General features: G+C 36.3%; 1 pseudogene; it reads right to left on the bottom strand.

Annotated features, from left to right (window-relative positions):
* Positions 1-8067: 8067 nt before the first annotated feature.
* LOC107825022 (transcription factor MYB8-like) lies at positions 8068-11418 on the bottom strand (annotated as a pseudogene).
* Between the last annotated feature and the right edge of the window lie 260 nt (positions 11419-11678).

Below are 11678 nucleotides of genomic sequence, written 5' to 3'. Positions count from 1 at the left end.
TTTAAAATTCGCACATATGTTCGTAATTGTATAAAATCAGATAATCAAGCCGAATATGACAGTTGAGCGACCGTGCTAGAACCACAGAACTCGGGAATGCCTAACACCTTCTCCCGGGTTAACAGAATTCCCTATCCGGATTTCTGGTGCGCAGACTGTTAAACAGAGTCATTCTTTTCCTCGATTCGGGATTCAACTGGTGACTTGGGACATCATAAATCTCCCAAGTGGCGACTCTGAAATAAATAAATAAATCCCGTTTCGATTGTCCTTTAATTGGAAAAAACTCCCTTCCGCGTCCCTTTTGCGGGCGGCGCGGGCAAAAAAGGAGGTGTGACAATGTGAATCTCAGGATTTTCTGATTTATGAACCAGAAAACGATATGCCTTGCTATTAGTTACATATCCAATAAACACACAATCAACCGTTTTTGGACCTATCTTAACCCTTTTAGGTTTAGGAACTTGTACCTTAGCTAAACACCCCCACACTTTGAAGTATTTCAAGCTAGGCTTCCTTCATTTCCATTTTTCATAAGGAATGGACTGTGTTTTACTATGAGGTACACGGTTGATTATCCGGTTAGCTGTAAGTATAGCTTCCCCCCACAAGTTCTGTGGTAAGCCAGAACTTATTAGTAATGCATTCATCATCTCCTTCAACGTTCGATTCTTCCTCTCCGCAATTCCATTAGATTGTGGAGAGTAAGGGGCAGTTGTTTGGTGAATAATGCCATTTTCCAAATAAATTTCTTCAAAAGGAGATTCATATTCGCCACCCCTATCACTTCTTATCATTTTGATCTTTTTGTTTAGTTGCATTTCAACTTCACTCTTGTATTACTTGAAAGCATCAATTGCCTCATCTTTACTATTAAGTAAATAAACATAGCAATATCTTGTGCTATCGTCAATAAAAGTAATAAAATACCTTTTCCCACCGCGAGATGGTGTTGACTTCATGTCGCAAATATCTGTGTGAATTAAGTCTAAAGGACTTGAATTCCTTTCAACGGACTTATAAGGATGCTTAACATACTTTGATTCCACACATATTTGGCATTTGGAATTAATGCAATCAAATTTTGGCAATACTTCTAGCTTTATCATCTTCCGCAATGTTTTGAAGTTTATGTGACCTAAACGCGAATGCCATAAAGTGTTTGACTCAAGTAAGTAAGAAGAAACATTCACTTTGTTGATAGGAACTGCTATTACATTTAGCTTAAAAAGGCCCTCATTTAGGTAACCTTTTCCTATATATACATCGTTCTTACTTAGTACAACACTATTAGAAACAAAAATACATTTGAATCCATTCTTGACAAGAAGTGAGGTAGACACAAGATTCTTGCGAATTTCTGGAACATGGAGGACTTGGTTTAGAGTCACTATTTTTCCCGACGTCATCTTCAATGCAATTTTGCCAACTCCTTCAATTTTGGCTGTAGATGAATTTCCCATGAAGATTGTCTCGTCGGGTCCTGCGGGGGCATAAGAAGAAAATAACTCCGTGTTAGCACAAGCATGGCGGGTGGCTCCAAAATCTATCCACCATTCTTTTGGATTTCCTACCAAGTTGCATTCAGACAACATGTCACATAAGTCCTCCATTTCATATTCAACCATGTTAGCTTGATTCTTTTTCTTCTTATCATTCTTTGGCGCACGACAATCCACGACCTTATGCCCAGATTTTCCACAGTTGTGGCAATTACCCTTGAACTTTTTCTTGCTTGGGTAATTCTTTGGTCCCGAAGCCTTCTTCCTCTTCTTATTTTGTAGCACCTCCTCGAAAACGTTTGCCCCCATTATTGTCGAGTTTCCACGTGACTTCTTTTCAGCATTTTTGTTGTCTTCTTCTATCCCCAAACGAACAATCAAGTCTTCTAGTGTCATCTCCTTCCGCTTGTGTTTAAGATAGTTCTTAAAATCCTTCCACAACGGAGGTAACTTCTCAATGAAAGCAGCGACTTGAAAGGCCTCATTTATGACCATACCTTCAATAACAAATTCATAATTAATAATAAGATAAATCTTATTAATAAAATTATTGATTCGGGTCATACCTTTAGCAAGGAGGTCATGCACAATGACTTGTAATTCTTGGACTTGAGTTATGACTGACCTAGTGTCAATCATCTTGAAATCCAAAAACCTTGCAGCCACGAACTTCTTAAGTTCGGCATTCTCAGTCTTGTACTTTTTCTCAAGCGCATTCCATAACGCTTTTGAAGTTTCCATGACACTATAGACATTGTACAAGCCATCTTCCAAACAACTCAATATGTAGTTTTTGCACAAGAAATCAGAATGTTTCCATGCTTCAGTTACAATAAGTCGTTCATCATCCGGAGTATTTTCAGCCATGACCGGAGGATCCTCCTTGATGAAACATTGCAAACTCAACGTAGTAAGATAGAAGAGCATCTTCATTTGCCAGCGTTTGAAGTCAATACCGGAAAGCTTTTCGGATTTTTCTGCCGGTGCCATAGCATAAGCAGGAGTAGAACGGCTTGATGAGGCAGCAGCACTCGTAACAGTAGCACCCGTTCCCGCAACACTTCCATTAGTTTGGTTTTCATTCGTCATATTTCTGTAAAGTTGAAAACAATACAGAACTTGTTAAATCAGTGAAGTTTTGATATCTTCAAACTGAATACCAAACCAAACAAACAACACGTAACAATGGTGAAGTTTTTATATACTTCAAATCCGTACGTTTATTATTCCGGCAAAGTTTTTATGTACTTTAAACCGGACGGAAACAATTATAGGAGTAGAAAGCAACAAGGCTTTAGTCTCCAACAGAGTATATAGAAAACAATTTAATAATCAACACAGAAACGTTAGTAATTGTAAAATTTCTTAAGCTTGTGAGCGTTACTGTGTTAAAACAAAAATCAGAAAACAAAACTGTTAGAAGAATAAAGAAATCTAGAAAACAATAAAGAATCAGAAATATTCCGAGTCCACGATTTTCTTGTGCGTCCTTAAGGAATTTTAACCCCCTCACACGTTGCCAAGGTAATGGATTAAATCCTCCCAGGATAAAACGGAATAAACCTTCCTGCAACAGTGGTAATACAAACTACAGTATACCAACGAACTCAAAGAACGGCGCAAAATCACACTTACGAATTTGAGAGAGAGAAACTGCGAATTAGGATGCAGTGTATTCAGAAAGAAAGAAGTTCTGGAGTGTTTTTCGTGTGTAGAAAATGGAGTTTTGCCTCAGAATTTATAGGCAATTATCAGAAGAGGTGTCTAGAAAAGTGCCTTTTCAGAAGAATACGCTGCCTGCCGCGGTTCTACCGCGACCGCGGCATAACCGCGGTCAAATAGGCTCTTTGAATCTACCTGTCGCGGTTCCACCGCGACCGCAGAAGAACCGCGGTCAAATAGGCTCTCTGAATCTTCAGCAAGATTCTGGCGTATTTTCAGCAGTGACTTGGCATTTAATTAATTATTAAATAATTAAATAAATTTTGTCCAAAAAATAATCTTATCGATCATTTGACAAAGCCAAAGCCAAAGCCGAGCCGAGCGAGCGACGACGACAGCGCGAAAGTTCATTCTTTTCAACTCCTTTTAAGAGCTTTAAGAAGTGATTCTATATATAAGCACACAAATGTGGTTGTCCCTCACCAATGAGGGACAAAGTGCAAGACAAAAGTTCACTTCTTCAAATTTTTCATTTTTCCTCCATTTTATTTCCCTCCATTTCCAATTCACACTTCTTCTACTTTAAAGCCCAATGGCTTAAAGTCCAACAATCTCCCACATGAATGGGAATGGCTGTATCAAGAAAGAAGCATCCTGTTTTATTTATTCTAAGGGATTGGATGAGTTATCTTGATTGAAATTTTGGGGTTAAATATATTTTGTATATAGTTGAAGGTATTAATTAAAATCGATATTACTTTTACACCTAAATCTTAATATAACTTAACACATATAGAAGCAAAATAAGTTATTTAAGTTATAATTCCTATTTTAATTCAAGATTAAAGTTCTTTAGGTTTATTCCGTTCCACGGGCGAATCAAACTGAGATCATCTTTAAGTTTCAAAGTTTTCTGGAACTTAAACTTTGCAAAATAAAATGAGGTATATGTATGGGTCAAAATCTAACCACACGTGGATTAGCACTAAAGAGAATGATAAGGGGTCGACTAAGCCGTGATCGTACCCCCAAAGGCGTAATAACAATTAGTATCTCGGCCACTATCGAAGTCGATCTATCAGAAAGCTTTTACGGTAAAATATAGTATATCGTAATACGAGAAGGGGACCGTCGAAACATGGTTACCCCTCGAGAGCGTTTCGGCTAAAGAAGCTCCTTCCAACACTACCCTTCATCGTTTCGACGAGGCCTCTCCACTACCGACGCGAGAAGATTCGCCCGTGGAACGGAATTATAACCTTAATCTTGTTTTGTATGTGCCGGTCGCAAATGCTGAAAATTCTTTAGGTTTATTACAGGAAAAAAATTATTTTGTGTTTCATACAAATTACACTAGTTGTATGAGTTATTTTTTTTTAACCTAACTCATATAGAATGCGAAATAAGTTATTCAAGTTATAATTCCAATTTTAATTGAAGATTATAATCCTGAGATATTTTGATTTTGAACCAAACAAACCCTTGGAATTCACCAAAACGGGATACTAAAGTGTGGGAAAGAGAGGAGGTCATTTAAGTAAGGAGTTACATTTAGATGATCTCAGTTAGTAGTAGGTATCACCAATTACGGTCAAACACCTTAATAATGGATGTTTCATTTAATGATCCATCAAAATCATGTATCCGTAGCCTCATTCTATGAAAGCAACAAAACGTGTGTGTTGTTGGTCAACACAGCCTAACCCCGAGTCACTCTCCAATATCCATAATACGTTATTTAATTTTGAATGAATGTGGGAGCGTTTCTTTGCTTTGCTTGATACCGCTAGATTGTGAATGTGACGTCCATGTATGTACAATTAATTCACCAATTTTTTCAATCAATTTGAATCTTGTCCTTCTCTACTTCTTGTTGCATTTATAGCAGAGTCCCCCAAATCCAATTATAGTCAAACTTTGATTAACTCCTCCAATACCCTTAGATTTCCTGAGACCAAAATATAATCTTGAAAAGGAAATTCACTATTTCCTGTTTACTTGTCAGGTTTAAAAAAATAATAGTTTTGTTTACCCCAAAATCCGAGTAACAATTAAACTTATATTGCGGTTTTAAGAATATGTGATTTAGTCCAATACCAGTTGATAAACAAGGAATTAAATATATAAATTGAAGAATAAAATAGATCGAACCAGCGTGCAAGCCAAATTTCGACGTAGAACTATGACAGTCTGGAGGTGTGCTAGTAAGAACAACAAATTATAAGACAATTCTGATGAATAGTAAGCAAGAAAGTGATGAATGTATATTCTCTTGTCAATGAACAATGCGCTACAAATGAATGAGCCCTTTATATAATAGAGGAGTTCTAAATAAGGTGCATTTCTAATTACAGTAAGGGAATCATATTGGATAGCTGTCTAACCTCCAAGGACCGAACTGTTCCAGAATTTACGTCGTGATCTTCGGGCATTGCGGGTATCTTGCTTTCTGTTACTAAATCACAACGGTATTATCTCGAAGTGGGCCTTCTTCCGACCTCGGCAAATAGTATCGACCTCAACCTCGGTATTGGAAAGGAACCTCGACCCCGAGCTCGGCGTCCTGGCCTCTCGACGTGGCATCACCTTTTCCATCGAAGAACGAAATCAGGTAGCCTCGATTTACTTACAAGTTTCAAAACACTTGTCGTTTTAGAAAACACGAGAGATAATTTTATTAAATTGTTTAACCCTTAATCTACTAAATGTGGAGAAATAATTTGGTGAAAGTAAGTAGTAATAATAAATTTGAGATTAAAGAATAAACAAGAATAAATCAGTCAAATTATTCTTTTAATTAATTTAATTTCTTGACAGGAGTGATGTGTGCAAACGGAGAGAAAGGAGGGAGTTTAGTTTCTTTTTTCTCCTCCAGTCTTATGTTGCCAAGCAGAAAGTGCAAACAGAAATACAAAGTAAGCATAGAGGGATAGGGATAGGAGCTACAGCAAATCTTCTGAAAAAAGACAGCAACATGGATTGCCATACATTACACCAGAGTATACTGTATGTTGGGAACTTTTTTGTTACTATATAGAAAATTTAATACTACTAGTTTCGTGTCCCACAAGTATTGTAAGATTAAAAACCAGTGAGCCCAACATTCATTAATTTGAATAGAAGAAATCTTGTTTCTAAACAAACCCAGTCAAACACTAGTAGAGAGTCTAAGCATCAGAGACAAATTAAACAAGAACCTCATTTCCCCATGCCTTAAGAACATGTGGTATCAGGTCCACCTAGCTCGTTGCTGTTTTTTTTATTAACTTTAGTATTTGGTTGTCAAGGGACATGTTATAGTATAGGAAAAGGTAACAATGAAGTAAAATCAACAAGCCTAGAGTAGTTTTTGAAGGAAGAATAAAGGAACAAGTTTGAAGAAGGATCAAAACCAGTGACCTCACGATGGCTCTTAATTTCATGCACTCAAATCCATATGCTAGTTGGAAACTTTGAGGTCACTCGTTGAATCACACATAAATTAATGGTTAAAAATTGTCTACACGCTCAATATATATATGGTCTTATCATTAATGAAAACCCATCTTAGTAATAATAAATATAAGGAGAAAAAAGGTTCAATAGTTCTAATAGGTTGAAAGCTTAAATATGATGAAATGTGTATGCTAATCAGTATAAATAGTTGATGGAACAAAATTGGTCGTGATTAACTTGTATAACGAATAGCTAGTCAGGGAGAAAGGCTCCTTCATAAAATAAGTTGAAAGCATGTATCCTCACAAATTAGGAAATTCTTTTTCATCTGAAAATCCATTAAAAGAAGATTGTGCTCCAATTGACTTAAAATGGAACTGGCATACCTTATGGCTTATGTAATGCTCTAGAGAGCACCAGACCTATGTAAACTATTGCACCAGTTGGTTGGGAAAAACCTCCACTTAATTGGTTAAAAGTTAATACAGATGGTAGCAGTAACTCAGCTGACCAAACTGATGGTATTGTGAGAGGGATATACATAGAGATTTGATCATGGCTTTTGCCAAAAAGAACTCCATTCATGCACTAACTATCAAGCTGAGGTGCAAGCAGCCTTATTTGCAGTTAATTGGTGCAATCAACAAGCTCACAGTAACATCATTTTGGAAATGGACTCGTTGCTTGTTGTAAATATGCTAACTGACAGGAATGTTATTCCATGGGAATTAGCTCAATGGGTGGAGGAGATTAGACGGTACTACTGTCTTGTTTGATGAATGGAAAGATCTCCCTAAGAAAGCTAGAAGATGCTCCAGAATGGATCAAAATCAAATTTCTAATTTTAGAATTAGGAAAAAGCACAAGAATGAAACTTCCTGAAGTTATGTTTCTGCACATTGGTAATAGGGAGTTGTGCTCCCTCTTTTTTGGAAGCTTATCTGTTTATACCTAGTCGATCCGACCCTAGGATCAACTTATTTATTTGGTGATCAATATGGAAATGACCTTACATCATGTAATTTTTTGCTAACTCTACGGTTAGGAATACCTAACTTACTTGTTGTAGAAGGAGAGGTAATTGGTAAGGTTTTATGTCCCCGTCTTCATGTATTTCTTTTTATTTTAATATACAGGTTGTGGTTAGCCTAAACCCCGTGATGGTGAGATTTAAACAGAGAAAGGACTTCAAAATTCCACATAAGCATACATCTAAAAAGAACATTGTATCCTCTGTCAAACACACACCAGACTGTACATTATTCATGCATATGTACAAAGTAACATCACCCGAATTTATGTATAGGTCCAATTTCAACGTGGCGTGTTGAAAACTGTGTCTGGTTTTACTGGCTAATAAGCTCTAAAACAAGATGCCACTCAAGCATAGCAATCTCATGTTCTTTTCATCCTGGGTTCACTATTTTTCAGCACATCTTGATCAAACCCACAAATTATTTAGAGCGTATTAAAATTGAAAAATCATAAGCTAGAGTTGTACAATTTGAAACTAAAAATGTATTACCAATTACCATGCGTGCCAGGACTTTTAAGCCAATTCGGTTTCTTGTTCACTTATTAGGCTAGCGTATTTCAATTATGTATTGATGCGAAAGCTTGGCCAGTCCGGCAGTCCCAACTCCCAAATTGGTAGAAAATAAATACAACACCAGATCATATATTATTTTAGACCTTTTTTGTTTTGGAAGATCTAAAGGAGAATTTAAGTAACTATGCTATTAGGACATAAAACGAAGTATCTGAAGTCTAATTCTTGTTCTTCAATTAGAGCATTGTCACTAGTAAAAGGGATCTTCGGAGAGGCCAGGGAAGTTCAAGAACATTTCGTTTTCGCATTCTAGCATGGCTTCAACAAATGATGATGATGATGATGGTGATGTAACCTTTATAGACAATGTGGCTTCAAAATCCTCCATTGTTGGCGCATTGTTTTGTCGATATTCTTGAGCTGCCCCAGACACTAGCTTTTCTTCTATGTTCAATGTGTCTTCTTGAAAGGCATCATCAAGAAGATAGTCACACCAGTTGACATGATTTTTGGTTAAAGAATGAGATGCAGATGATGATGAGGACGACGACAAAGGCGAAGACAAAGAGCAATCAGTTATGGGGTTGGTATAGGAGAAGATCGCCTTTGGGGAATTGTTATTAGATGCCTCTGTTACAAATTGTATAGCTTGTAACTCAGAGAGTAGATCAACAGGAGGCTGATTGTTGCTAGAATCATAATTGTTGCTTAAGAAACAATCTTCTGAGGTTTCAGTTTTTTGTAGCCTAATTGTTGTCACACAATGGCTGTTGAAGTTTGGAAATCTTTCTAGAGGATGCTGAAGTTGTTCTGGTGTAGACATAAATGCACCCTTTAACTCTCTGTTAAGAGATACAAAACGAGTTCTGGCTTTTGGGAAGGCCACCAATGTTTCCATAGTCAGTGAGAATTTGAGAAAAGGGCTTGTGAGTGACTGGATCAATCCCCATTGCAGACAGTTTCTTTTTCAACTTTGTGTTCCACAAGCTCTTCACTTCGTTGTCTGTTCTTCCAGGTATTTGTTGTGCTATTATAGACCACCTGGGAATATTTGCAACAAGTGTGAGAAATGGACAAAAGAAAGAAAATACCAAGGATCATACTATAGGTTTACTTGAACAAAAATTTGGACAGGCAAGGTAAAGGCAAGTATTCGTCGATGCACCTTGTACAATTTGGGTGAAAAGTACAAACACTTATATTCAATCATGTAACTGCTTATTTATAAAATCAGTTTCCGCACTTAATGCTTATAAGCTACTTTTAATCTGTTAGGCTACGCGAGCTTCAAGTATCAGCAGCTTGTAGGCTATGTTGCTCGGACTCTCCGAAAATATCGTTGGGTGCGGCAGCGTTTTGGAAAATCCGCGCAACATAACTGGTAGGAACCATGGCTTAATTTGTCCAAATGTAGTTACACGTTATAAATCAATCGATTCAATTTAGTACGGTGAGAGCAAATCCAAGAGTTTGATCGAAAGACCAGGAACTATTATATTTCTTTAGGATTGACACACACCTGCTTCCTATAGTGGCATGAAGCTTAATGATCAGTTCCTCTTCTTGGGGTGTGAAGCTGTCCTCCTTAAGATCAGTCTTCAGACGATTACTCCACCTATTCTTCTGACCCCTCCCACATTTCCCAGTTCCTGTTCAAAATTGCACTCATACACACAAATCTTGAAATTTAGCAGCTGACCAATTGTTAAGGAAATGAACCTTAAGCCTAATTAAACTCCAGAAGTTAACTCATGAAATGAGAGTTGCTCAAGATCAAATGAAGAGACAACATCATATTCCCTCAACCAATTTTGGACAATCTAACATGTTCCGCACACCTAGTCAAGATAACTGGAGTGTGGATAACATAATATGCGGTCCAACATTGGGAAAAGAGGTGGACCTAGGATTTTAACGCAACGGGGACACAATATTCTATTCAATAAATGCCCCCTACGGACTTTTAGCGTTCAAGGTGCCAAGTGATGTAAATTAACCATTTTCAAGGTACATACATACATACATACATACATACATATATATATATATATATATGTATGTATGTATGTATGTATGTGTATATATATATATATATATATATATATATATATATATATATATATATATACATACATACATACATACATATATATATATATATATATATATATATATATATATACATACATATATATATATATATATACATACACACACATATATATAGGCTTTTTTTTTGCAGAAGTTTACGGGGTTCGATGACCCTTCAACATAACACATAGGTCCGCCCCTAACGAGTACATGGATGAGTTTGACTCTGTTAATATATTTAAAATATTGATTTGTGCGTAACTTAATGATGTCAAGATTTTCAAGACATATAAAGAGACAACTCATTCACTTAGTCTTAACTAATTTGGGATAATCTAACACAAATAAACTTAATTATGGATTTAATGTATTAATAGAAAAATGAAATAAAACAAGGAGAGATAGTTAGTTACCTGATTTCTTGGACATGGCCGTCCAATTACCAATTCCATGTTTGGAGACAAATGTAGATGTATTTGCATCCTCTTCCGTCCAATTACATCTTCTATTATGCATCTTATCACTGCAACAAGGAGGCCTTCCCATCTATAAAACTTCTGTTCTAGCACAGATAAAAAGGGGACAGATGAAGGTAACAAACAAATGAAAGAATTCAGTGTTGAAGAGACAATAATAAAAATCCCCAATTTTTGAACCTTCTTATGGATTTATGGATGCAACCCTAAAAGGGAGGCAAGAAAAGCATGGTATCACTTTCCATTTAACTATTTAACATGATGGAATGTATTTTCTGTCGAACAGTTTTTAGATGAACTATTAAAGAAGTAAGAAAGAGGTAAATACTTTTTAAGTTACAAAGAGCGTTTCAAATAGGTTCGAATTGGGTGAATTAATTTGGTTAAACATAGAATTATTATTTTGCAAATAAACTACTATATTCTACAAAGCAAGTGGTACTTCATGATCACAAGAAAGTAAATAGATTTCAGCTTTAGTTTCAAAGATCACAAGTTTGAGAACTATTATAAACAAATGCTGTATTCAACTAACTGAAGAAAAGACAATATGAAAATGGCCATTTGAATTCTGCTTAAGAAACCACAGCATTGGCATGATAAAAAGCTATACTCTTCATTTTGGAAATTTGTTTGACATTCACTACCTAGAAGTAAAAGGAAAAAAAAAACATAAAACAGAATAAACTAGCTTTAGGCCTTATTTATATGCATTTAATGGATATCTGAACCTTAATAATAGTTTCGAAGAACTTAAGTAAGTTGAAAGAAGGGCTGGAAGTTGGCTCAGTATAGGTCGTGTGTCTCGCTTTCTAGCACTCGCACGTAGGGGTGTACATAGATCGGGTTGGTTCGGATTTACAATTATCAAACCAAACCAATTATATCGGGTTATTAAATCTAAAGATCAAACCAAACCAATAAAATTCGGGTTTTCACTCTCGGATTTTCGGGTTATTCGGG

This window comes from Nicotiana tabacum, chromosome 6, assembly GCF_000715075.1.
Source record: "Nicotiana tabacum cultivar K326 chromosome 6, ASM71507v2, whole genome shotgun sequence".
Classification (NCBI taxonomy): Eukaryota; Viridiplantae; Streptophyta; class Magnoliopsida; order Solanales; family Solanaceae; genus Nicotiana; species Nicotiana tabacum.
Note: the sequence above shows the minus strand (reverse complement) of the source record. Positions and strands in the feature narration are given on the sequence as shown.